The following is a 26,989-nucleotide window of genomic DNA, read 5'->3' as shown; positions in this document are numbered from 1 at the left end:
AGCTCTTACATTTTTCAGATTAGGACAGTCTTGTTCACCCAGAATCTAGCACCATGTTAGGGATTCAGTAAATAGTAGAAGTTCTCACTCACTCATTCTCCTTGAACCTTAGCTTTACTTGATGCTACAGAACACCTTCTGCTCACCCTTTCTGAAAGTACCCACTCTCACTATAGGAGAACTCTCTTCATGTCCTCCTCCCATCACTTTTGGTGCTCTTCAATGGCTTCTTTCCCTCTGCCTTACCTCTATGCTCCTTCCTCACATTCCATCCTAGTCCGTCATCTTCTTGCCAGCACACAGTGAATGCTTGATAGTTACATGTTGAGTGAATAAATGAAATAATGTCATGCTTCAGACTTCTTGGGGTATGCTTCAATAATGATATTAATCTGATTAGGTATAAATATCTATCACTAAGTGAAATTTCTCAAATCTGGGAACAAACCTCTATCTCCACATCATATCTATAGCAATATGTTCAAAATGAAACTTAAGAAGTCCAATTAAACATAGCAGATTAATCACACACAAGTATCTCCTTTCTGTCCCATTCTTTAGGATAATAGCTAAGAAATTTCCTGAAGGAAAAATGTACAAATTTACAAGGACAAAGATTACAGAAGAGAATACAGTGCTTAACTAAAAATTCCAACAAACTTTTGTAAGAAAGCAGAAAGAGGTGAAATGTCTGAATTAGAAGTCAGTATGAATGCAGTATTTTTTTCTCATCTTTAAGGACATTACAATAGTTGATTTTTTTTCTTCTTTTTAATTAGTTGTTTCCATTGGGTGCCTTTTTCCTATCTTTTCTCATTAACCATCTAAAGTTTTCTAAGCATTGATTATTAAAGGAAAGAAGAAAGGAAGAGTAGGAGGAGAAGGAGAGGGAGGAGAAGAACAACTAACTCAGCCTATAGAACCAAGGAGAGGACAGTTTATGCACTGGCAAGACTGAAACACAGATAAACTGACAGTACATAATGTATAATGAACTCTGAGACACAGAACCACAGTTCATTATATGTTATGGACTGTCAGTTTATCTCATCCCGGCCCTGGAACCAGGCTTATATCCCCCTAGAAAATTAGAAGCTGCTTCTCTAAGAAACTTTACAGCCCCAGGGGAAATGACTTCTAACACTTTGGAGGTACCACAAACAACAAAAATATCCACCACTGACAAGCCCTACCTATGCCCACATGGCTTCTATTCAGCTCTTTAATGACCTGTTCCTAAATACCAACAGACAGGGATTCGTATTGTGAATATAAAGTCACACAGAGATTAATAAACAATTGAGGGAAACTTCTGAATATGATAATATGAAAGGGAAAAAGGTATCCAGAGCAAAAAGAGCCAATTAAAATAGAAGAAAAATTGTAATTAATTGTCGCGACCCCTCGCCGGCAAGGGAAAACACGACACAGGATTCTTCTTTCAGCAGTTTATTCAGGCCTTGATTCAAGTATCATCTTCTAGTGACCCCCCACCGAGCGCCCAAACACAGCCTAATAAAGCCTCCCGCATAGCAATCCCAAGCTGCCACGTGGATCTCTCTCACAGGGTGGTAAGGGATTGCGCGCCAACTCTCCAAAAAAGGAGTTGTTTATCACAGGCCACAGTGGAAGCCGGCGCCATCTTCTAATGGTGGCCACGGTCTATAAGAATGGCTTACCACAATTAATGTCTTTAGAAATGAGAAGATGTGGGCTGGGGATGTGGCTCAAGCGGTAGCGCGCTCGCCTGGCATGCATGCGGCCCGGGTTCAATCCTCGGCACCACATACAAAACAAGGATGTTGTGTCCGCCGATAACTAAAAAATAAATATTAAATATTCTCTCTCTCTCTCTCTCTCTCCCTCCCTCCCTCCCTCCCTCCCTCACTCTCTCTTTAAAAAAAAAGAAATGAGAAGATATTATAACCATAAATTAGTATAGGATGTTATGAAATAGGAATAAACAAAAGAACACTTGGAATTTAAAAATAAGGTACCATAAAAATTATCTAAGAATTTGAAGATAATATTAAAGAAATCTCTCAGAAAATAGTCCCCTCACTAGGTAGAGAGTCATGGTGGTAGGAGTGAGATAGAAGAAAAGCAACATTTAAAATACAGAATTAAATCAGAAAGACCGACAACTGCCAAACAGGATTCTAAGGGGGAAATGAACAAAAAATATTATAGGAGAAAATTACCAAAGGAAAAAAAATATAATATCCTCCTGAGAGAAGCACTAAGAGATAGTGAGAAGTGAAACAAAATACTGTTTTCCTAACAAAAAAAAAAAATTGTACTATTTGACTTAAAAAAATAAAGCTGGGCAGGGTGGTGCACACCTGTAATCCCAGCAGTTGAGGAGGCCCAGACAGGAGAATCAAGAGTTCAAAGCCAGCTTCAGCAACACCAAGGCTCTAAGCAACTCAGTGAGACCCTGTCTCTAAATAAAATACAAAATAGGGCTGGGGATGTGGCTCATTGGCCGAGCTGTCCTGAGAGTTCAGTCCCTAGTACCCTCCCCAAAAAAGACCTTCAGTTTCCTCCCCACAAATCTGACCTTCATTTCAGTGTTCGCTTTCTCTGCCAATATTATTACCAATTATCTTACCAATTTGTTCTAAAACAGCCCTGCAAGTTCTGCTACTGATGGATCTTTCAAACATCTCTCTCCAACCCTTTTGGCCTTGTCTGATCCTCACTCACCTCTCCCTGAAATAGTTCCACAGTCTTATTACTGGTGGCTCTGCCTTTGGTCTCTACCCATCCGAACCATCCTACTACAGGCATGCTTTGGAAAGTTGTTCATGCCTGTAGTAACCTCCTGAAAATACTGTTTTCCCTCTGAAACTTTGAGGCTTGATACTGGTAGATAGGTGTCTTCTCCCCCTACCTTGTTTCCAATATTATTTCCAAACAACTTCATCCCCCCTTCTTCCTTCAAAACTGTCAGATATTCTGAAGATTATTTCATCTGACCATACTAGCCCATACTGTTCCTCTTGACTGTCATTTGGCTAAGATATGACCTCGCTTCACTGAAATTCTAGTATCTGGCTTACTGTCTTCCTCTTTTCCACTACTTGTGCCACATTCTCAGCAATTTTAGTACCCATCTTTAAAAATAATAATCCTCTCCCTCATACTGTGGCCTCCCAAATTCTTAATTTCCTCAACTCATTCTCTCTCTCTCTCTCTCTCTCTCTCTCTCTCTCTATATATATATATATATATATATATATATATATATATATATATATATATATATATATTCTATCTGGACCACCCACTGCCATGGTATACTCTGGATACAGTCACTGCTACTGTCTACCACAAGCTCCTGCCTCTCCAGTCTCCTTCCAGTTCACCCAACCTTTGTGACATCTTAACAAACACTTTTCTATTAAAGATCTCTCCTCCTCTGTTTCACCCCTTTTTACCCATCCTTTGTGAAACATCATGTTCCAGAACTATAATCACTCCCTGAAAACTCTTTAACTGCTTTGTTCCTCTTTCTCTCCATCCAACTGTCTACTTGTCTAATCCTGAATAAACCTTACTCTGGGCCTAAATCCACATAGCTAAACTCTTCTCCATAAATGGAGAAAAACATGATAGAACAATGCTAATTGGTTTTACCCTATAACCAAATATATCAAATGGAAAGCACCATTGCCAATTGGCTCTTCTGATTTCTCTAAAAATTCTGTTTTTCTCTATCCAAAATGCTTATTTCTCTATTACCTTTTTCTCCAACTTATAATAACCTATTCAATTTTTCTGCAGATGATCTTGCCTTTACTTCATACCTACATCTACTTCCTATAATACTCTCAGTTCAGCTACTTTTCAATCTATGAAAAATGTGCTCTCTATTAAAATAGAAGAAATTTTCTTACTTCTATATAGGCCACCATTTTTGCTATTTAAGAACTGCATTTCTCAAATCATCCTCTAATTCTCAAATCATTTCTCTAATCTCTCCTAAATCTTCAAGTCACCTTTCAACTATAGCATTACCATCAGCAGAAACACATTTAATATCACTCATCTAATACAAAACAAAGCGACCTTGACCTTACATTTCCTTCCAGCTCATATCCCATTTAGCTTCTCCTTTCACTATAAAACTTTTGCAAAAAGTGGCTTTAACTTGTGGGCTCTGCTTTCTTACCTCCGATTCTCTATGAAGTCTACTTCATTATAGTTTCCTTCCAGTTTTTCTTCATATATATTATATAGGAAAGGAAACAAATCTGATTGTTAAGCTTGAAACTTAACCTCTTGGGCTCTGATCCATGTTCCGTGATTTACTATCAATAAATGCAATATAACTTCTCTGTATCTCAGTTTCCTCAAGTATATAATGAAAATAATGAAAGTAACTATCTCATAAGATTGTTTTGAGGATTGAATAGCACATATGAAAGCATAAGAATACCAGGACTGTAGAAATAATTCAATACATGTTCACTATTGTGTTAACAAAAAACTTCTTTCATCTTACCAAATCCAATAATGAAGGCTCTTCCTTGTCTTAGTTCTCAAGAGGCAGTAGACAGAGTTCACAACTCACTTCTATTCATGGCTCCTGTGACATCACACTCTATTGGGTTTCTTCTACTCTACTGGCTGCTGATTCAGGATTTGGTGACTGTTTAACGTCTAAAAATTAGAATATTCAGCCCACCCTTCTTACTATCTAAACTCTTCCTAGGTATTCTGATCAAGTTTCATGTTTTTAAATACCATCTATGTGCTGATATTTCTCAAGTTCATATCTCCAATCCTGGCTTTCTTTTGAGCATCAGATACATATATTTAACTACCATCTCCACTAGGATTTTAAGTTGGTACTGAAAACCTAACAAATCCAGAACTGAATTCTGGAAGACCTCCCTCTTTCTTCATCTTAGCCCATAAATCTGCTCTATTAATCTTTCTATTTCTGTCATAATTATCATTATTTACATAGTTATCAGGCCAAATAACTAGAAGTCATATCTGATTCTTCCTCCTTCTCAATCTGATATCTAAATAATTGCTGACCTGTTTGCTTCATCTCAAAAATATAACTCAAATACATCTCTACTTCTTATTACTGCCGCCATCTTAATCCAAGTTATCATGATCTCTTTGCTAGATGATAAAAAAATCTTCTAAACATTTCCCTCCTCCATTCTCCCCTCCTCCCAATTAAGTAATTTTCTTCAGAGCAGCCAATGTAATCTCAAAGAATAAACCACACCTTATCAATTCCTTGTTTAAAATCTTCAGAGGCAATTACAATTAAATCCAGGCAGAGTGGTAGACAGCTATAATTCCAGCAACAAGGGAGGCTGAGGCAGGAGATCACAAGTTTGAGGCTAGCCTCTGCAATTTAATGAGGCCCTAAGCAACTTAGTGAAACAATGTCTCAAAATAAAAAAAATAAAAAGGGCTGTGGATGTGTCTTAGTAGTAAAGCACCTGTAGGTTCAATCCCCAGTACTAAAAAAAGAGAAAGAATAAAATTCAAACTACTGATATCTATTGAACTCAGGATATACACTAAAATGATTAATGACTGAATGAAAAGTCTTGCTAGAATAGTTATATTTAACAGTTAATCTCAGCTGTGAAATAGAATGTTTATTATAACAACTACATATGAAACCCTCAGAAATTCAGATACTTCAGATACACCTCTCTCTCTCTCTCTCTCTCTCTCTCTCTCTCTCTCTCACACACACACACACACACACACACACAGAGTTATATAAAGCCAAAATTGCTTTTATAGAGAAAATGCACATATATTTTTAACAGAAAAATATTGCTACCCTGAAAGATTCTACATTTTCTCTATAAAGGCAAATTTACTCAAATAGAATGATTATCTGGAAGTATCACTATTTCAGGAGTTCTAAGAAATATGGTCAAGGGTCACAAGGGCCAGAAACATAGCTCAGCATAGCTCAGTGAGTATTGAGGTTCTAGGTTCAATCCTTAGTACTGCATAAAAACAAACAAACTAAACCTAAATCTCACCAACATTTTGACTAAACAATCCCTACTGATTGCTAACAAATTGTTCTATGCTTAGAAGTGCATTTTTCTAAAGTTGTGATTACATGAATATGCTTAAAAAATTCTGCTGTCCTTGCATTGTTCAACATATTACCTGATCACCAGAAACTTGGCCAGTGACTAATCTGGCAAAAATATGGAATATATTCTAAATATAAATCACTTTCAAATGAATAAATTTTCATTTCTTTCTCAGGCCCTAAAAAAGATAACAGGCTTTTCCTAAAAAGCATATTTAATAAAATTTAATACAAATTGTGTGCTATTTTAGTAATCATTTCAACTTTTATCCTTAAAATGTGTTTATTAATAAGATCTGTGATTTCAACCTCAGCAACATAAAACTTAACAATTAACTTTTCAATATTAAAAAATAATGCAATGACAATCCTAATTTCAAAGCTAACAAGAAGTACAATTAAAGCATAAGTATTTTTACAAAATAAAGCACAATATTACTAAGGTCTCAAGATTATGACACATCAATCTAAGACGCAGAGCATGAAACGATGTATTTAGATTTTCATTTGAAAGTCCCAACTCTTGTAGCTGTAACAAAATAAACTTTAACTCAGTTATTTTAAAAATATCTAAATGGTAAAAGTATACTAAAAGCCATAAACAAAGACTGTTTTTGATTATTCTTGGTTTCTAATCCATTTAGAAAAGCATGCAGTTTAGAAATGCATATTGGACAAATTAATCTTAATGTTATGTTCTTAAACATAAACATCAGCAAACAATATAGAGTATGAAATAATACAGGAAAAAAAATTGGTTTTATGGGTATTACAGTGTGGTTTTAATACAAGCTAAACAAAATTGTTAGATTTATCATGCAAAACAATATGCCAAGATCAATCTTAAAAGAAAAACCAAAACGTAAACAATACCTTTCTCAATTAATCCTTCAGACTCCATATAAAATACAAAAATTATTATGTCAATAATCACATCAAGTACTAACTTGCTGATTGAGAGGTAAAAAATCTTTTGATTTCAAAATTAAGTAGCTTTAGGTAAAAGCATAGTATTTTCCACATATACTATCTTTCCATTTTGCACAGAGTTCCAAGGCAAAGATTGCTTCTGGCTTTATGAATTACCAGAGATGACCTGTGTGGCTCTCTTATCACAGGTGTTTTATTCTTCTTTCCTGATAGATCGTTAGCTTCTTTGGGAGGTGGCATATGAATTGGTTTCCATGGAATTGGATTACAAAAGGCTGGTTCTGGATAGGAAGTTCCACTGTAAAAACTTACAATCATTGAAAAATCAGAACAAAACAAAACAACTAAACTTCTTGAGAAAAATTACTTATTTTAAAATTCCTAGAAAATGTTAAACTGTCAAAAAAGCGAACTATCACTGACACACTATAGCAATGTAGTAAAAGATAATTCTGAGAAGCCAAACAATATTGTTAAAGCATATACAAAAATTAATGCTGAGAACGCAAGTAATATTGTTAAAATCTATGCAAATAATAATACCTGCAAAGTTTTTACTATGGAATTAATTTCAGAACCATAAAATTGAATAAAACCTTCATTTTCTTAACCCTATATAGGAAATGAGTTATTTGTGAACTAGATTCCCCTTGTCAGAGACTAAAATTTACAGAAAAAATTATTTTGCTTATACAGCTAAAGTAAATCAAGATTTTTGTTTAGAACCAGGGAATTTTGATTTACTGTTATTCAAGTTAATATGATTTCACAGAATCAGTGCAATGTTATTACTAATTAGAGAGCATCTTTTGATGAACATACTGTTTAAAACTTGTGATGCCTGACAATAATAACTATGTGAAGGAAGAACATTCTGTAAATTATCTTCAAATCCTTTGGTCATTATAGGCACACAAATTCCTTTATTTCATAATTCATAAAAATGATAGGATAAAGAATAAAGACTTAAGGGAAGTACAGCATGCAGACAAATATGTTGCTTATTAGAATGAATGGAAGGGATGGGGATAGGAAAAGAAAAGAGTGAAATGAATTCAAAATAATTTTCATATAATGTATATAAATACACCATCATGTATATCCATAAGAACGGTATGTCCTATATTTGTATAGTTATATCAAAATGAATTCTACAGTCATGTATAACTAAAGAGAACCAATAAAATAAAAAAGAATTAAACTCATTTAAAAAGCAAAGTAATTTAATAAAATAGTCCATTGTTTTAGCAATTAATTTCTAGTCAATATGTATATTCCCATCTAAAGTCTTAGCTTTACTATCTAATCATTAGGTTAAAATCACTGCTTATTGACCTTTTTTAAGCAAGAAAGAAAGAGATGGAGGCAGTGTGGCAGGGAGGAAGGTGGGGGCAGGAGGAGGAGGAGAAGGAGGAGGAAGAAGCCATCCTCAGTAGCTAAAATGGATTAATGGATATAATGAATGACCTCTATGACATATAAGAGAGGCCTAATCCTGACAGCAGGAATGTGTCTTTCAGACCCTGGCAGCCCACTTTGACTGCATAATATGTCAACACACACTTCACCAAGATGGTCAAAACAAAGTCTGGAATATGTTCCATTGTGTGAACAAAACAGAATGGGTGTATTTTTAATAATAAATCATTTAAACAATCGAAGGCAGCTGTCATCAAGGTATGAGCTTTCAACATAAAGCACAAAGAAAAACATGCAATGCCATTTATCATCAGATCAAGCCTAAAGGCCAATTGGTTCTGTTTGATCATGTGCTATCTATATCCCACCCTGTAAAAAGAATGTGCCAAAGACACTGGAAGCTCTGCCTTAGAGAAGGTTAGAAAAAGGGTAGGCAAGCTGAACCATTAAAAACACCCTGAGTAAGGCTTCTTCATCCAAGAATGTAAGAGCACTACCAGGGATGCTAGCAATTGAACCCAGGGCTGTATGCATGCTAAGGACATGCTTCATGACTGAACTACAACTTCATCCCTGAGAATTTCATTTATTTTCTAATGTTAGAAATCATTGCTTAAAAGTGTAAGTTTGAAGTTTTACAACCAATACCTTTATATATCATTTATGGAGAATGAATAAATTCCTACCAACATAGTATAATTTTCTAAAAGATAGTAATTTGAAAGAAAAATAAATTTTATAAGTTTCTATTTCTGTGAAAAAGAAATAAAATGTATAAAATTTGCTTCTGCAAACCATACTTATGTAAGCCACATAACATAAAAACTAACCTGTAAGTTTTCCATCGGCATAACCATAGCTCTTTACAGCTGGACGAGGTTTACTTTTTGCATTTTCCAACCATTCCTTAAACTTTTTATCTGCTATTTCCTTTTTCTCTTGTAATTCGGCTTGCCATTGTTTTTCTTTTTCCTTAAAATGACAAGACCAAAGCATTTCCAAGGATATTCTATAACTAAACATTCGATTCAAATTCTACTGAGTCTTTTCTCCCGGTTGCTTCCTCTCACAATGGCTTACTGGCCACAATATTGAATTATATTTCTATAATTTGAGAGTAAAATTGAACATGATCAGGGATGTGATATTAATGTGTCTTCCTCTAAACAATAAGACATCAAACCCAAGAAATAGAAAGCAATCTGCCTTCCTTTTAAAGTAATTTATTATACAGTAATATGACTAGATAAAAGTATATTGAAAAATATTTAAAACAATTAACAACAATTTTGTATATGACTGAAAAATATATAGGCTTATTGAAATTACTCAATGTAAGGAAACCAAAAATACATATTCATTTTGAAGATTAAAGAAGCATAATCTAAGTAAGGATATTTTCATATCTTTATGCTATGATACAGTCAATTTTCTAATTATATACTTTTTTCTAAAATATAGTTGGCACCTATGAACACCAAAAACACATATTATATAACTGGCTACTTTAATAAAAATACCTTTTCTTTCTTCTTCTTCTCACATTCTTCAGCAATTTTTTTTCTTTAACCATTCTTGATATTTTTCTTTTGCTTTTTCCTGCAAATGTTCTTTCCCTAGTTCTTTCATTGCTTTCTCCTCCATTTCTTTATTCATTTTTTGTTCTCTTTCTTTCCTTTTCTTAAATAAAAATAGAAATTTTAATTGAAATACCTGTAATTATTCTCACATAAGGAAGGATTGTTATGTGCAATAATTTTCTAAACTTCTATTATTCTTAAAATAAGTGGTGCAACAGTGGTTGGAACAATGTGGTTTATGAGAATATATAACATACTGCAATTACCCATTTAATCTCAATAACAGGTAGTTACTGCTTGGCTGTAAGTTTCATTAGGACACTGACAAAGATCTTGCTCACCAATGTATACCTGCAACTGGGATAGTGCTGAGTAAATAATAGGTGCTCCATAAATATTCTTTAAATAAATTGGTGAATAAATATTACTATCTGTTAGACTGCTGAATCCTAGTATTTTTAATGGATGTTTACCCTCATGTATATAAACATTTCCTAGATAGACAACTTGTCAATACAAATACTTGGATAGGTATTCACCAAAAGTGAGTTATATAGTTCAAATGAATAATGCTTGCTGAAGATTGCATATAAGGACATAATTGGGCAAATCTTTAGGTATACTGTTTTATATAGATCAGAGGCTTGCAAACAAGGCTAAATGTCAAATTCGGCCCACAGGCCATCTGTATTTGTAAACAACATTTTATATAAGTATGGCCAACTCATTTCTCTTATATATTTGCATATGGGTTCTTTTATTCTACAATAGCAAAGTTGAATAGTTCACACAGAGCCTGCATGGGCAGAAAACCTGAGATGTTTAAGATCTGGCCCTTTTCAGGAAAAAAATAATTTTTGACATAGACTATAACTCAATGCTTTTCTTCTCCTTACTCAAATGATAACCTACCAACTGTAGTTAAATTCTAAATAAATAATGGCATGGATAGTTCTCTTTATCAAAGTTTTAGAAATTAATCTGAAAGGTATAAAAGGAATATGGAATACATATACATATATATATATATATATATATATATATATATATATATATATATATATATATCAGTTTTCATGGAGCAAAGAAAGATGATCCAAAAAGAGAATTTCCTTCCCTGAAAGTATCTTGTAAAATACTGTAATATAAATTAACACCCAATTAACAAACATCAGTTACATACAATATATGTCCTGTTCAGTGCTGAGCAGCAAAAGCAAGTTTTGAAAATCAGGGCTTGCACCATTCCTCAAGTTAATATATTTATTTCTTGCTGTGCAGCCATTAGCTGTGAAAAGGAATCTTTTCATAACAAAACCTCAATAGCCAATGGAACAATAATGGGTTTTATTTACTCCTCACTGGCAGAAAATCTACAAACTGAAAATGGTCTTGGAATATATCTCTCTTAATCTGTGTGATTTATGACTCTCCTGCCTAACCTCACCAACAAGAAATCATCCAGTCCCTACAATGTTTTCAATGACAGAAACTAACACTTCATTGGTATCTATACCTCACACTATTCTATGTACTTTATTATACAAATGGACTATCAGTTAATTCTACAATCCCAGTATGAGGTAGGTACTATTATTATCCTATTTACAAAGGAGGAAAGGAAGGCACAAGAGGGTAAGTAATTTGTCTAAGTTCACACAGTAAGTAGTAGATCACTATAGACCACAAAGACTTCGAAATGGAAGAATGCTAAAAAGAATGTTATGCCAAAAAATTTAAACCAAAGTGAAATGTCAAAACTCCTTAAAACATACTACTTCTCAAAATTAATTCAAGAAGAAATAGTATCTGGATAAACATTTACTATAAAACAATTCAAAATTTACTACAAAGTACTCTAGCTTCTGATAGCTTCATTGGTAGTTTGCAATGTACATTTAAGGAAGAAATAATAACAAATGACTACACAAATTAATTTTATGTTACAAGATAATATCAGAAACAAGGCAAAATAACTGCTCTATAGCCCAAAATGTGAAATAATTAGAAATACATGTAACAAATGATGCATAATGCCATCATTAAAACTAAATAAAACTGATGAGAAATAAGACAAATAAATGGAAAGAAAAAAACATATTCATAGAATTTAAATTTGATATTACTGAGTCATTTTCTCCAAAATGATCTACACATTTAACAAAATCCCAATAGTGCCAGGCACTATTCAAGCAGGCATACTTAGCAAATCTCATAATCAGATGCTGAATTACATACAGAAAGGTGCAAAGAAATTAAAATGTTTGGAAAAGAAGACAAAAGTTGATTTATATTATCTATTTTTAAAAAACTATAAGTTCAAGAATTATAGAGCTGTAGTAACAAGTTATTACTGCTGACACAGGATATAAATCAATAGAAGACAATAGAATTAGAAATAGATCTGTGTGTGTGTGTGTGTGTGTGTGTGTGTATGGTCAATTGATTTTAAACAAAGTGCCAAGGTAATTTGATAGGGAAAGGATTATCTATTCAATTAACAGTGGAACAATTGAATATATGTATGCAAATGAATAAATCCCAACATTTAACTCAACCAGATATTAAAATGAACTCAAAATAAACATACAGGTAAAGCTGAAGTTATAACTTCTAGAAGAAAACAATAAATAATTTATACTCTTGAACTACACAATGTTTCTTAAATAAAGACATACAAACCATAACCATAAAAGAAAAAACTGAAATATGGAATATTGTCAAAATTTAAAACTTGTGCTCTTTAAGTTGGGCACAGAGGTGCGTGTCTATAATCCCAGTGAATAGGGAGGCTGAAGCAGGAGGATCAAAAGTTCAAGGCCAGCCTCAGCAACTTAGGGAGGCCCTACACAATTTAGCAAGATTTTGTCTCAAAAAAAGGATGGGGATATATCTAAGTGGTAAAGTCTACATGGGTTAAATCCCCAGGGAAGGAAGGATGGAAGGAAGATCATTCTGATCTTTAAGATATATTATTGAAAAAAATTAAATGGGCCATGAGTGATGGCACACACCTGTAATCCCAGTGACTCAGCAGACTGAGGCAGGAGGATCTCAATTTCAAAGTCAGCCTCAGCAACTTAGCAAGACCCTCCTAAGCCACTTAGTAAGACCCTGTCTCAAAACAAAAAAGAAAAAACTGGCTGGAGATGTGACTCAGTAGGTAAACATCCCTGGATTTAGTCCTTGGCAAAAAAAAAAAGTTAAATGGGAGGAAATAATTGCAATGCATTTATCTGACATTGGACTTGTGGTCTGAATATATAAAGAATTCTATGACTGGGGATTAGCTCATTGGTAGGTGCTAGACTAGCCTGAGTGAGGCCCTGAGTTCAATCCCCAGCACCACATTAAAAAAAGAAAAGAAAAAGTGAAGAGAAATGTACAAAATTCACCCAGTGTCACATTTACCTATATTCCCAGCTACTTGGAAGGCTCAGACAAGAGGATCACCTGACAAGCCCAGGAATTTGAGGCCAACCAGGGTAACAAAGTGATATCACCAAGATCCCCATCTCAAAAAAAAAAAAAAAAAAAAAAAAGAAAGAAAGAATAATTCCTACATGTCTTTTGATGGAGGAGAGGAGGCTTGTTGAGGACTGAACCCAGAGCCTGCTAAGCATGCTCTCTGCCCCTAAGTTTTACTCAACCGTGAATTCTTACAAATTCTTAGATCTTAATAAGAAGTCATATAACCCCTTCAAAAAATGGGCAAAAGACTTAAACTGATACAAAAGAAGCTAACAACATATGTAGCTCAGTTGTAGAGTGCTTGCCTACCATGGTCAATAAGTATAATAAACTGAATTGTGTCCCTTCAACTCCTATGTTGAAGGCCTATCTCCCAGTGTGAGGAGATAAAAACTTCCAAGAGTTAATCAAACTTAAATGAGGTCTTCATCCAATAAGACTGATGTCTTTTAAAGAGGAAAATACACTAAAGATATGTGTGCACAAGAAAAACCAGAAGACAAGCCATCTGCAGGCAAGAGGCCTAAAGAGAATCCAAACCTGCAGACACCTTCATCTTGATTTCCAGTCTCTGGGATGTGAGAAAATTTTTGGTTGTTTATACCACCAAAGTCTATGGTATTTGGTTATGGCATCCCTGAAAGACTAATACAATGAGCTTATAAAAAGATGTGAAACAGCATTAGATCTCAGGGAAATGAAAATTAAAGCAATGGCATATACTATACACACACTGGAAGAAGTAAAATGAAAGACTGACAATATAAGTTTTGCCAAAGATGTAAAATATTTGGAACTTTCATAAATAGTCATGGGAATATAAATTGGTATAAGCACCTTAGAAAATACTTTGGCAATTTCTTGTAAACACATTCTTACCACATTCAGCTCCTAAACATTTACCCAAAACAAATGAAAACAAATGTTCACAAAAGACTTGTATATAAATGGTCATATAATTTTATTAATAATATCTCCTAATGGAAAACAATCCACTGACCATCAACAATTCAATGGATAAACAATTTATGCTATTCCATTGGAGACTACTAATCAATAAAAATGAATCAACAATATATGAAATATCAGGATATATTTAAAAACAAAAGAAGTCCAACACAAAGAAGTCCAACACATTCTTTCATTCTGATTTTAAAAAAGTATAGAAAGCACAATCTTATATACAGAATAGAAATATTACCAGGATATTTGGAGCTGGGGCTGGCTATTGGAAGGGAATGGGGGTTGGATGCGAAGGGAACTTTCCGGAGTGATGAAAACATTCTATTATCTTGACTCTGGTGCTTATTAATTATACAGGTACATATATCTGTCAAATTCATAAACTTAAAACAGGTGTATTTTATTGCACAGCAGGCAGTCAGAATAGTCACTGCTACTGAGAAAGCAGTCAGCCATTAAGTGGCTTCAGATTTTCTAGCACACTGGTTCTATATCACAGAGGACAATAATTAATCTTCCTTTTCTAAAATGGTGCCCTGAAAGAACCTTTGTTTCTTACAAGTAAAAGAAATGAACAACTGGCTACTTAAAGTTTTTGACTTTCTATTTTAATTCCTCGAATAGGGCCCTCTTGGCACATAGAAAAAGCTAAGTAAACATATGTTGAAAGCATGAATGATACACTGATAACAATGTTATCAATCATACACCTTGTTGATTTGAATTAAGTCTTTCAAATAAAATATCAGTGTGTTTTGAGAATTAAAAACATTTTTATTTTTAAATAACTTTTAAAACACTGAAAGTAGAGGCCTTTTTCAAAATTTGTATTAATGTGTAAAAAAATTAATTTGGAAAATAAATTAGCATAACAACACAAATATTAAGTGTACTCAATGAGATAAACCATTTTTTAAAAGGATTTCACAATTTACAGTCATATTAGAAGAAAGCAATCTTACTAATGTATACATAAATTCTTTTTGTCTGATTTTTTGATAAAACACAGTGAAAATGACTTAGAGAAAATAGCAGCCCAATATACAACTAAAATGAAGCTGGAGGCAGCAGAGGACCACACACCATGAAATGTAAACAGAAATCTAGATGCCAGACAGGAAGAGAAGAACCAGGAGAGCAGTCCTTACAAATACAGGTAAATGTAACTAAGGCTGAGTAAGAAATCTGATAGTTTTTAAGAAAAAAAAAGGAGGGATCGATTATTCTTTAACTTGCACAAGAATGCTGAAGAATAGGTAAATTAATTTTTCAGGGTTCATCTCTGAATCATTTTCTACCTTATGGAATCCTGCTTTCAATAATTAGTGATTTATGTTATGGCAAGCCACTTACTCCAAAAGAATTTTTTCCTCAAAAATAATTGGATTAGGTCTACTACAACTAACTAAAACAGTGAATATATATCATATATCTCTCAGCAGTATCTTACATTCTTAGAAAAACAACAATTATGTTTGATTGGCATGGTAAAATTAGCTGAATGAATTTAGAAGATAAGAGAAGCTTCTAGAGGAGAGAGCACACCATACATGGAGCACTATTTTCATATAAACTTCAAAAAGGTGTCAACAAAAATTTTGTAATGGTCATATAGACTTATTTTCATTGTGACATTTATTCAAAGTACTCTTTTGGGGATGAAGTAAACAAACACAATCCATAGTAATTGATTTCTAAACAAACACAATCCAAGTAAAATCAAATACTTTTATGGTATTTGATAAACACAGACGCCTCTCTAACCAATTTCCTTCTTCTAATGCCTGGATGATGAAGGTTATGTTTTCTTCAACTTACTGAAATTATTTGATACTCATAATAATATCACTTGGCATCAGATTCAACAATAGGTAAGGACAAAAACTATAATTAAAAATTTAAAACTTTGTCCTATAATTTGAGCATTTATCTATATTCATAGTTATATTTTAATAATAAAATCAATATCATTCTAAACTTACAAATAACAATAAAAAACAAAGTGATAGCAGAATAATTTTTTTTAAATGGGGGTTGGGAGGCAGTATTAGGGATTCCACTCAAGCCCTCGTGCATGCTAGATAAGCAGTCTATCACAGAGCTACGCCCTCCCCTAGACTTTTTTTAATTTCATTTTGAGTCAGGGTCTCAGAAAATTGCCCAGACTGGACTCAAATTTGTGATTCTCCTATCTCAGCTTCTAAAGTAGTTGGAGTCAACAGGCATGTGCCACCATGCCCATCTATTTTAAAATTTCTAATGTATCAGGCTGTGGTTGTGGCTCAGTGGCGGAGCACTTGCCTTGTACATGTGAGGCACTGGGTTCGATCCTCAGCACCATATAAAAATAAATAAACAAAATAAAGACCTTTTAAAAATATTTCTAATGAGTGATCCAACATAAGAATGTATTAAAATTGAAAGTAGGGATATGAAGGATAGCTCAATGGTTGCATGCTAGCCTAACATGCTTAAGGCCATGGGTTCAATTAGCACCATAAATTAAAAAGTAATAATAATAATAATAATAATAACAAAAATAAAATTGAAAGGAAGAATAGGAATATAGCTCAGTGGTAAAACCCAGCATGAGAGAAACCCTAGGTTTGATCCCCAGCACTGCAAAAAAGAAAAAGAAAAAAGAAAATTCAATCACTCATTCAATTAATAAATGCTTACTATATACAAAGAATTATAAACCTTGTAACGGATAAAAATAATGTAAAAAAGAATTCTTGTTCTTAAGGATCTTAAAATTACAAGGAAAGAAAAGGGATGTACATACTACAAAACAGCCATTTTTTTTCTTTTTTATAAAACATACACAAAATACAAAGCACCATATGATAAAAGTTAATATAAATTGAACAAAGATTCACAGGAAAGAATCTCTAACATGTGAACAGCCAATCTGCATGTAGGAAGCAATCTGAGTTAGATGACAAATGGAAAATTAGAACAGAGAATATGATGAGATTCCATCCTGATATAATACCATATGTAAAAATTAGGAAATGAAAAATAGTAAGAAGATAAGTATTCTCAAAATTTCTCAAGAATACATACTCTTGAGGCCTGGGCAGTACAGCCAAAAGCTCAAGATTTCTAGGACATTTATTTGTATCTTAAAAATAATGTAAAAAAAAATTCAGTGCTCTCTTAGTATATGCAAGGCCCTGGGTTTGATCATCAACACTTTGAAAAATAAAATAAAAATAAACTTACAGTCTACTTCTTTATATACCTATGTTTGCTTTAACATAAAAATATAACATTTTCCTCTGAAAAAATTTCCAGTAAAACTAATACTCCAAGAAGATGGGGGGCGGCTGTGATTATCTTGTGTGAGCTCCCTAAATAATCCCAGTAAAAAGAATCAGCATAGAATAAAGATAAAACTGATGGTACGTGGCTGAAATGCTACTTTGGCTCAGGGAATAGAGTGGAGACTCTTTAACCAGTCAGTCTAGAGTTGTTAAAATCTCAGTCAGAAGACAGTACAGGTGTGGAACATGAAAAAAAAATTTAGACATAAGGAATGACAGATCTATTCAGCAAAGTTTAATCTGGCAGAGACATACAGGAAGGCTTTATTCATTTAAGAAATATTCCTGGGTACCTCTAATGTGTGGTAATGGATAAGCTGTTGGAGAACTGAAAAAAAGAAGCAAAATTCCTGATCTTATAAGAACTTATATCCTAGTGTGGAGAAGTAAACAATAAAGTTGAAGGAAGTAACGAGATGATTCAGAAAATAAAAGAGAAGCAGCAATTATATATAGTAAAGGAAGGGATGTTTTGGAGCAACAGAATTATTATTAAGTGACTGAAGACACAGTAGAAGTAATAGAAATAAAGGAATAATAGGAAAAAGTCTATGAAGAGGAATGGGGCAAAGGTATTATTTTTAGGTGTACACATTTGGAGTTGCCTGCTGATCTAATGGATAGAAATCCAAGACTCAAAAAATTCAAGCCTAAAGATTCAGAATCGGTGGGGCTGGCATTGTAGCTCAGTGGTAGAGCGCTTGCCTAGCACATGTGAGGTGCTGGGTTCCATCTTCAGCACCACATAAAAATAAATAAATACAATAAAGGTATTGTGTCAATATACAACTAAAAAAATATTTAAAAAAATATTTAGAATTGCTGAATGCAGGCAGACACTAGTAGAGGTCACAGGGACAGAAAAGAACAAAATTAGAGGGCATCCAGGCTCTGTAGTGCATGCATGTAATCCCAGTGACTCAAGGGGACTAAGGCAGGAGGATGGCAAGTTAGAGGCAGTCTCAGCAACTTAGTAAGACCCTGTTTCAAAACAAAATAAAAAGGGCAGAGATGTAGTTCAGTGGTAAAGCATGCCTGGGATCAATCCTTAGTACCAAAAACAAAAGAAGAGTAAAGGGCAAAGGGCAGAAGACAAGAGACTTGATAAATATTCATGAGGGTAGGGGTAAAAAACAAAAGCAAAACCCCAAAGAAGAAAGAACCTAAGAGAAATATAAGAAAAACCTAGCTAAGGACTAATTGGAAGAAAGACTTTGAAAAGCGATGTTAGAATATGTGTATGCATTTTTTTCCTTTTTACCTGTCCATTCTTTTTCTGAACCCATTCCTTGTGCTTTTCTTCAGCAATTATCTTTCTTTTTTCACGTTCTTCCATTTTTTTTTCTTTTTTCTAGTTGTTGATTTAATTCCTGTGGATTTCATTTAAACAAAAGGCAATGTTTAATGGAAGTACCCAAATCACGTATTTTAAAAAAGGCTGAGCTTAACCAAATTAAACAAGAATATAGTTTCCATTATAGAATATATACCACTACTGATAATAAATTACTTAAGTAACTAGTCTACAATGAAAGAAAGCATTGGTTAAAAGTATAAGTCATTTTTTAGAAATGCAAATAATTGCTTGGCAGCAAAACACTAGTTTCTTAGCTAAACTTCAGATAAATTACCCTCATTGAAATCAACTTTCCCACACATAAATTTTGGCACCACTGTAAGCTATTGGCAATAGCTCAAGAGAATTGCAACTTTTTCTTACAGTTATAAAAAGCTTCAAGAGGGGCTGAGGATGTGGCTCAGCACCACATACAAAGATGTTGTGCCCGCCGAAAATTAAAAAATAAATATAAAATAAATAAATAAATAAAAAGCTTCAAGATTCTTGCTGAAGATAAAGAATAGGAATTAAGTAATCCCTAAATTAAAATTTTAATTCAGAGTTACACCAAAGAAGAAATGTAAAGAAGGTATTCAGTTTTCCATAGAGAAAAAAAGAATCAGAGTTTTCTTCACAGATTTTATAGCTGCTGGGATATAAAATAAAACCAAATTCATACCACAGATTATTTAACTGCCTTGCTGTCACCAGAATCTACACGTCTGGGCATTTCCTCAGGAGAAAGAATGTGGAAGTTATGGCCAAATAAACCTACAAGTTGAATGCCACCACCCTGTCACTCATCAGCTAAATTATGGCATTAGTTGAGAAAGCTGTTCAAAGTATACTTCTCTAGGACTCTACAATCATAATTATTGGTTAGTTTTCTTCCTTCCTTAGATACTAATAATCAGATACATTTATGAATCTTCCATTGGTCCCCCTTTCTCCTTCCCATCTTTCCTTTCTTCCCAAATACTTACCTCCATGGGCAATTTTCCAACTCTCGGGTTAATTCCAGGGTCTTAAATGAAGATAAAACTTTACACCAAGAACATATTTTTTGCACTTTAGAATAACTAATCAAAAGATACTTGTTTACCATGACTTCTGATCTTAAAATTCCACTGCAAAGAAAATAGTTTCCCTATCTTGCTTAGAAAATCTTCAAACTTTGAAATACCATATCCCACAAAACAAATATCCATCTTGATAGGATTCTTCACTACCTCATAGCTGTTATTCCTTCATTACTCACTCAATACACTTTAATTGAGTGCCTGCTATTGATCTAACAAGAACTGAGCATGTATACACACACACACACACACACACACACAGAAAGATGAAATCCTAGAAGTCTCTCATCTAATCTTTTCTCTTTATACCAAAGAATAAAGAGCTACACTGTGAGTTATTGGGTATAAAAACAGGAGTTTGGAGAAAAGAATGAAAAGGGAAGACAAAGAGAAATGGTTTGAACCAGGATAGTCAGAAGTGAGCAGTTTCTTAAAATAGTGAGAGAAGATGACTTTAAAAGAAGTGAAAGATGCGGGTGGGGATGATGATTAATTTAAAGTGTGATACTAATTTCCTCTTTAGATAGAAAGAGGTTTTTTGAAGACAGTAAATTGAACACTATGATGAAGAATACAAGTTAAAAGGGATGATTTAGAGCTCTTATTAAGATTGTAGGCTGAGTTTGAAATGATCAGTACTATTCTGAGGGAGCTTGATTAGAAGGTTACAACAATATACCCTATAAGGGGAAGACAGTCTGGACTTGTGCCAGAAAACAAGTAAAAGGAGAAACACACAGAGTGTGTGTGGGTGTGCAGATACGCATGTGTGTATGTATGTGTATATACATGTGTATAAATATACATATAGTAAAAGGCTAGATATAAATCTGACAACTATACATTCGAAATTTTCCAAAACAGTTCTAAATTTTCTTTTAAAGAAAAGTTTAAATGTATGATTAAGTATAATTGATTATATTTATATACTTTTTAAGAGTCTTCAGGTAACTCAAAAGGGGGAAAATTAAGATGTTGCATTACTATTTTATGAATGCCAAATTTTAGTTAATGTTGATATAGGGGATAATAAAGAAAACATCAAAAAATATCTAGAAAATACTACCACTGACCTGAATAGTACTGTATTCTTATAATGTCTATTTAAGTATTTGCCTACCCAGAATATACATCACATTTTCAGACACTACCCTCTCTTCCAAGGCTAGCTCCTCTTAGAATTTCCCATGCTGAATGGCTCCATCTGTTCACCACCGAGGCAGGCCTCCTCCAAGATACAGCAGGAGTCTTCTTTCCAAAAGCCCCTGCATGGTCTTCTGGTACACCACTGAATTTCAACAGGATTATAGCTATTTTCCCATAGAGTAAACATTTGGTTATGGAAAACCAAACTCCAAAGAGGGTCCTAAACATGCATCATTATTTCAATACATTTTGCCTATTTTCAAATAATTTTTTACTATTGAAGGTAACAAAAACAAAAAACAAACTGACAATTTTGAGTTTCACCAACTCTATATCCTACCCTATTCCTTCCTTAAAGGCTGATAAATTAAATAGCTGAAGATTAAATGGTGAGGTTAAAAAAAAAAAAACAGGAAAAAAAGTACCTGGACTAGTCACAAAATAAATAATTTTTATAATTTTGAACAGATTACATTAAAATGTTAAGTCAAATGTTAAAAATTAGAATTAGCCAAAGACCACAGAGAACTTAGAAGAATTAAAGAATTATTTTAAATAATAAAAATGTAAATATATTTAATAACCTACAAAACCAATGTGCTAGCTTGCATAATGTCAATGTTAATTTTCAGTGTTTACCATGTTTATCATTTCAACAATATTACAAATGTATAACATTTTTAATAGGGTAACTTTAAAGGGTTAAAACAATTTTAAACTCAATCTCACAGAGATGTCTAAAACAAATTTAAATGTCTGTTACTGAAATCAAATTTATGAAAGAAATGAGCTTTTTAATGATTCAACTATCCTTTAAGTTTTCCTTTAAGTGGAGCATGGTGGCACTTGCCAGTAATCCCAGCAGCTCGAGAGGCTGAGGCAGGATTATTACTAGTTCAAAGCAATCAGCAACTTAGTGAGGCCCCCAGTAATTTAGTGAGACCCTGTTTCTAAATAAACAACAAAAAAGGACTGGAGATGTGACTCAGTGGTTAAGTGCCTCTGCGTGGTACTGAAAAAAATTCCTTTAAATGTTAAAGGATGAAAATAAGAAAGCAAGAATAAGTTCAAAAGCAAATACTAAGTCTGATCTAGTTATTTCTAAAATATTTCTTGATACCGTGGAAAAAGCACATAAATTGGAAATCTAAAGAACTTAATACCAGTTCCAGCTCTGCCACTAACCGAAACCTTGGCAAAGTTACTTCTCTGGCCTTCATGCTTCTTAGCTTTTATAAGGATCTGAAATGAACCATTCCTTATGGTCAAAAATCTGTGCTTTTAATGACATGGTTTGTAAGCAAATTAGAGAATAGAGTAAATAAGGACAGAAAAATAAGGGAAAGCCTGACTTAGGAAATAAAGAGAAAGCCATGAAAATCCAAATAGATTTAATTGCCCATAATTATTCCTTTTATTTTTAGCAGATAAAGAATATGTTCTACCACATAGTTTAGCAGCTTTTTCCCTTGGACTCTGCTATAGGCAGAATTAGAGTTCTAAGCTCTGGCCTCCAATCTTTGGTTTATACCAAAAATCATGCTGGCATAGGTCAAAAGGGAAAATGAGAAGTAAACTGCATGGAGCCCAAAATTTAAAAATTCATAAGATTAATTAATAGTTTTTTAAAACCTCAAAACCCTAGGTTTAATTTAAAAGTCTTGCTCTGTGATTACTTTTAAAAATGGCTTGTTAAGCTGTATTTGTGGCTGAGTGGTACAGTGCTTACCTAGCATACGTGAGGCACTGGGTTCAATCCTCAGCACCACATAAAAATAAATAAATGAAATAAAGGTATTGTGTCCACCTACAACTAAAAAATATTAAAAATGGCTTAAGTGAAATACTAAGTATTCTTTATGCATTAAGACATAACTGATAACAAAAAGATAATTTTCTTGGATCATGCAAAATAATTTAGAAACAAATTCCTAAGTACTTATCTTTAGAATAGATGCGTCTTGTTAAAATCGATGCCGTTCAATATTATTTGAATAGTGTCCATGGAAGCAGAGTGGAGAAATGGAATAGAAAATTCAGGAAGGGTCAACAGGAGAATCAGAAAAGTTTAAGATTCTAAGTCAGTGGAAGCTGAGGGATCATCTGCCCCAGCCCCCCTCTTAGGTACTCAAGGCTAGCTGGAAATGGAACATACTGAGTTGAGCTCAAATTACATGATAGCTATTAGTTTATCTCATTTGCCATTTAAAACCTTATTAATTTCTTAGGTAACTTGTTTAAAGTCACAGACTGGCAAATGGCAGAGCCAGAATTCCTACTTTAAACCTTCTGACTTCAAATACTGTCTTTGAGCCTAGCTTCACTCCGCATCTTTATTTGAGATGAGGATAATAATGGTGCCTTCCTCATAGGTTTGATACAAGAATTAACACATTAATATATGTGAAGTTAGCACCTATATATGTTAGCATAGCACCTGCCACATAATAGGTACTTAATAAATATTAACTGCTATGATTAATGGTATTAATATTAACCTCTATATTACACTACAGTGAGAAAGAATATTTAGAAGTGAACCCAGCATGTAAGTTGACCTATTCCCCCAACCCATATAAAACTCCAGGTTCAGTCTTAAGAAGTTACAACTGAACTCCTTCAGGAGGGCTGATTGCAGCCATCAGCAAGTGGCAATGACTCTAGTCCTGCTCCCTGTCACATTTTTTTTCTCTTAGATGCTTAATTTTCATGGAGAAATATATAAACAGGCCTATGTGACCATACTTGCAGTATGACAATGTACTGGGGCAAGACATTTGAGGCAAATGTGGCAGTAACTGTGGTGGACACAGCCCTTGTAGAACTGGGGTAGATGCAAAGGAACAGAATAAAAGTAATACTGCCTACTTTCTCCATTCAAGTTACTTCATTTAATCCCCCCATGGACCCTATGGTGCAGAAAGTTTTCTATGTTGTACATAAGAAAACAAAAGTACAGGGGAAACAAGTGACTTGCTTGACTACACAAATGGATGAAACAGGCCTTTGTCACATCCCTACCCCTCACCCTCCCCACACTCTCCCTCCATCTCCCATCACATTCCACATCAACCCACATACAGCTCTGCTGGACTCCTCTACCCAAGGGTAGAAAAACTGGATAACTGAAGATTCTCCATTTGGAAAAAAAAAAAAAAAAGTTCAGGCAACTATTTGTCTTGATCTGGGTGTTTAAGACAATGATTTCTAATTAGATTTCATAATTTGTAATAACGTTCCAATCATGATATTTTTTATCTAACAATTTTTGTTTGTTCTGCCTCTGAGGAGTCTGCAGGCCTCTGGGAATGTAACTGAACTTGTTTGCCTCATTGTCCCACAGGTTGGGGAGCAGCACCTTCAAAAACATGCAGCACAGGCACACGACCTTGGGGGAGAAGGGCCGCTGGCAGGCTATTCGGGGTCCCACCTACATGTTCAATGAGAAGGGCACTTGCCTGATGCCTGAGGAAGAGCGCTTCCTAGACTCAGCGGAGTATGGCAACAACCCGGTGGTCAGGAAAATGCTGGAGGAGTCCAAGACCCTCAATTTCAACTGCATGGACTACATGGGACAGAATGCGCTGTAGCTGGCCATGGGCAACGAGCACTTGGAGGTCACGGAGTTGCTGCTCAAGAAAGAGAACTTGGCGCGGGTGGGAGACGCATTGCTGCTGGCCATCAGCAAGGACTACGTGCACATTGTGGAGGCCATTCTCAACCACCCTGCCTTCCCACAGTGCCAGCGCTTGACACTTAGCCCGCTTGAGCAGGAGCTGCAGGACGACAACTTCTATGCCTATGACGAGGATGGCACGCGCTTTTCTCACGACATCACGCCCATCATCCTGGTGGCCCACTGCCAGGAGTACAAAATCGTGCACATCCTGCTGCTCAAGGGCGCCCGCATCAAGCGGCCCCACGACTACTTCTGTAAGTGCACCTAGTGCACGGAGAAGCAGTGGAAAGACTCCTTCAGTCACTAGCGCTCCTGCATGAATGCCTACAAAGGACTGGCAAGCGCTGCCTATTTGTCACTGTCTAGCGAAGACCCCATCCTCACGGCACTGGAGCTAAGCAACAAATTAGCCAGACTAGCCAACATTGAGACTGAATTCAAGGTAACTCTCCCACTCACCATCCTGAGGGAAGATGACCCAGTGGGCTCTTCTACATGTGCCCAGTAGCAAAATGGGTTGTCTTCTGGTCTGAGAAAGGGTGAAAGCCCCAGGCTTTTGTCATTCAGGCTCACAGAGGGGAAGGGTTACACATCTCACCTGGGTCAGATGTAGAACTGAGGGAAAAGCAGCCCACTAGGTGAAATATTTTAAAAAAAAAACAAACATAAATGTAAATAAAAGGTGACTTTGCACAAATCAATATGGTAAAAAAACAAGGAATTTGTGGTGCTGGGGCAGACACCTCAGCCCTATCCATGGTCACTTAGGAATGTCTAGGATACCAAGGTTATTTCCTCATCTGGTCTTAGACTTCATGATTGTTTCATCTGCATGGTTTTGATTTGTCTCATTCACATCTCTATCCCATGCTGAACTGTGCTAATCTTAGGTTCAGTCTCAGCCCAATGTTAAAAGACTCAGGATCGCCTTTCTTAAACCTCACCAGCTATTGCTATTTTCTTGTCAATGGACTGAGATGGCATCACATGAAAAAGCAAATAAAATTGTACAGTTGCTTGTCATTCCAGTGGGTCTAGGGCAAAGCCCTACAATTTAGCCACCCTGAGAGCACCTTACCTATCAGGCCAAAGGATGGATACTCATTTCCAAAGTCCATTATTTAAGAGTGGTCCTGTGCTTTTACTCTCAACTGACACTCCCCTGAAAGAGAAGACCAGGACATAATGTAAGAAACTCTTTTGACATGATGTTTAATAAAAGTAACAACACTTATTGGGCATTTACTATATGCCATGCACTAACTGCCTTACTTATTGATCTTGGTTAACAATAACCAGTATGCTGTGGGTACTACTACTATCCCCATTTTGTATGAGAGCACAGAAGTAGGCAGAAAGCACACAGTTAATAAGTAATGAAACCATTGTTCTAGTCTAGGCATCCAGAGCTGATTCAGTCACTCCAGCAAACCTGTGCCAGAGGTCTTGTTCATACATTGAGCTTCTCAAAATTTTATTGGCCTTTACCTGAATGATGAAGGGATTCCTCACTCCAGGTGTGGCTGGAAGAGTAGTGACTACAATTGGGCTCATTATTTCCCCTCTTGGCTATGGAACACACAAAAAGGCATCACATGGGGGCTGGCCATCAAACTGAGAAAAGATGTCATTTGCAAGTAAAAATTTCATTATCCAAAAGAGATGCAATGCAAGAGCTATACCTTCATAGAATACAATTAGGTGACCAAGGATGGGTACCATTTCATAGCAAGGAAGGCTCTCCTGGGACATGTTGTTCATGGATATCTCAAAGGATGGAATGAGAGCAGTTCTTACTGAGCAGTAGGAGGTGGATCCAGGGGGAAAGAAAGTATCTGGTGGCATTTGGATGAGCAAATGAAGATGAGGCCCAATAAAGCCCAGAGCAGGGAGGAGATAGATGAGGAACTCCATGTGACTAAAATACCGACTTCTTGCTGGGGCACCCAAGAGGAATGCTGAAGAGATG

At 34.9% G+C, this 26,989-nt stretch overlaps 1 long non-coding RNA gene and 1 pseudogene across 1 annotated transcript; one reads left to right on the top strand and one right to left on the bottom strand.

The window, feature by feature from the left end:
- Positions 1 to 9,295: 9,295 nt before the first annotated feature.
- LOC124097441 (uncharacterized) lies at positions 9,296 to 19,149 on the bottom strand. Its single transcript, XR_009227562.1, has 3 exons — positions 19,039 to 19,149; positions 9,958 to 10,117; positions 9,296 to 9,409 (listed from the first exon to the last, which is right to left on the bottom strand). It is a non-coding gene; the product is annotated as an uncharacterized LOC124097441 (long non-coding RNA).
- Positions 19,150 to 24,099: 4,950 nt separating this feature from the next.
- LOC124097448 (short transient receptor potential channel 7-like) overlaps positions 24,100 to 26,989 on the top strand; it is a 162,284-nt pseudogene continuing 159,394 nt past the window's right edge.

The sequence above is a fragment of the Marmota monax genome, unplaced genomic scaffold, assembly GCF_021218885.2.
Source record: "Marmota monax isolate L192 unplaced genomic scaffold, Marmota_monax_Labrador192_F-V1.1 WCK01_AAM20220418_F8-fsc00419, whole genome shotgun sequence".
Classification (NCBI taxonomy): domain Eukaryota; kingdom Metazoa; phylum Chordata; class Mammalia; order Rodentia; family Sciuridae; genus Marmota; species Marmota monax.
Note: the sequence above shows the minus strand (reverse complement) of the source record. Positions and strands in the feature narration are given on the sequence as shown.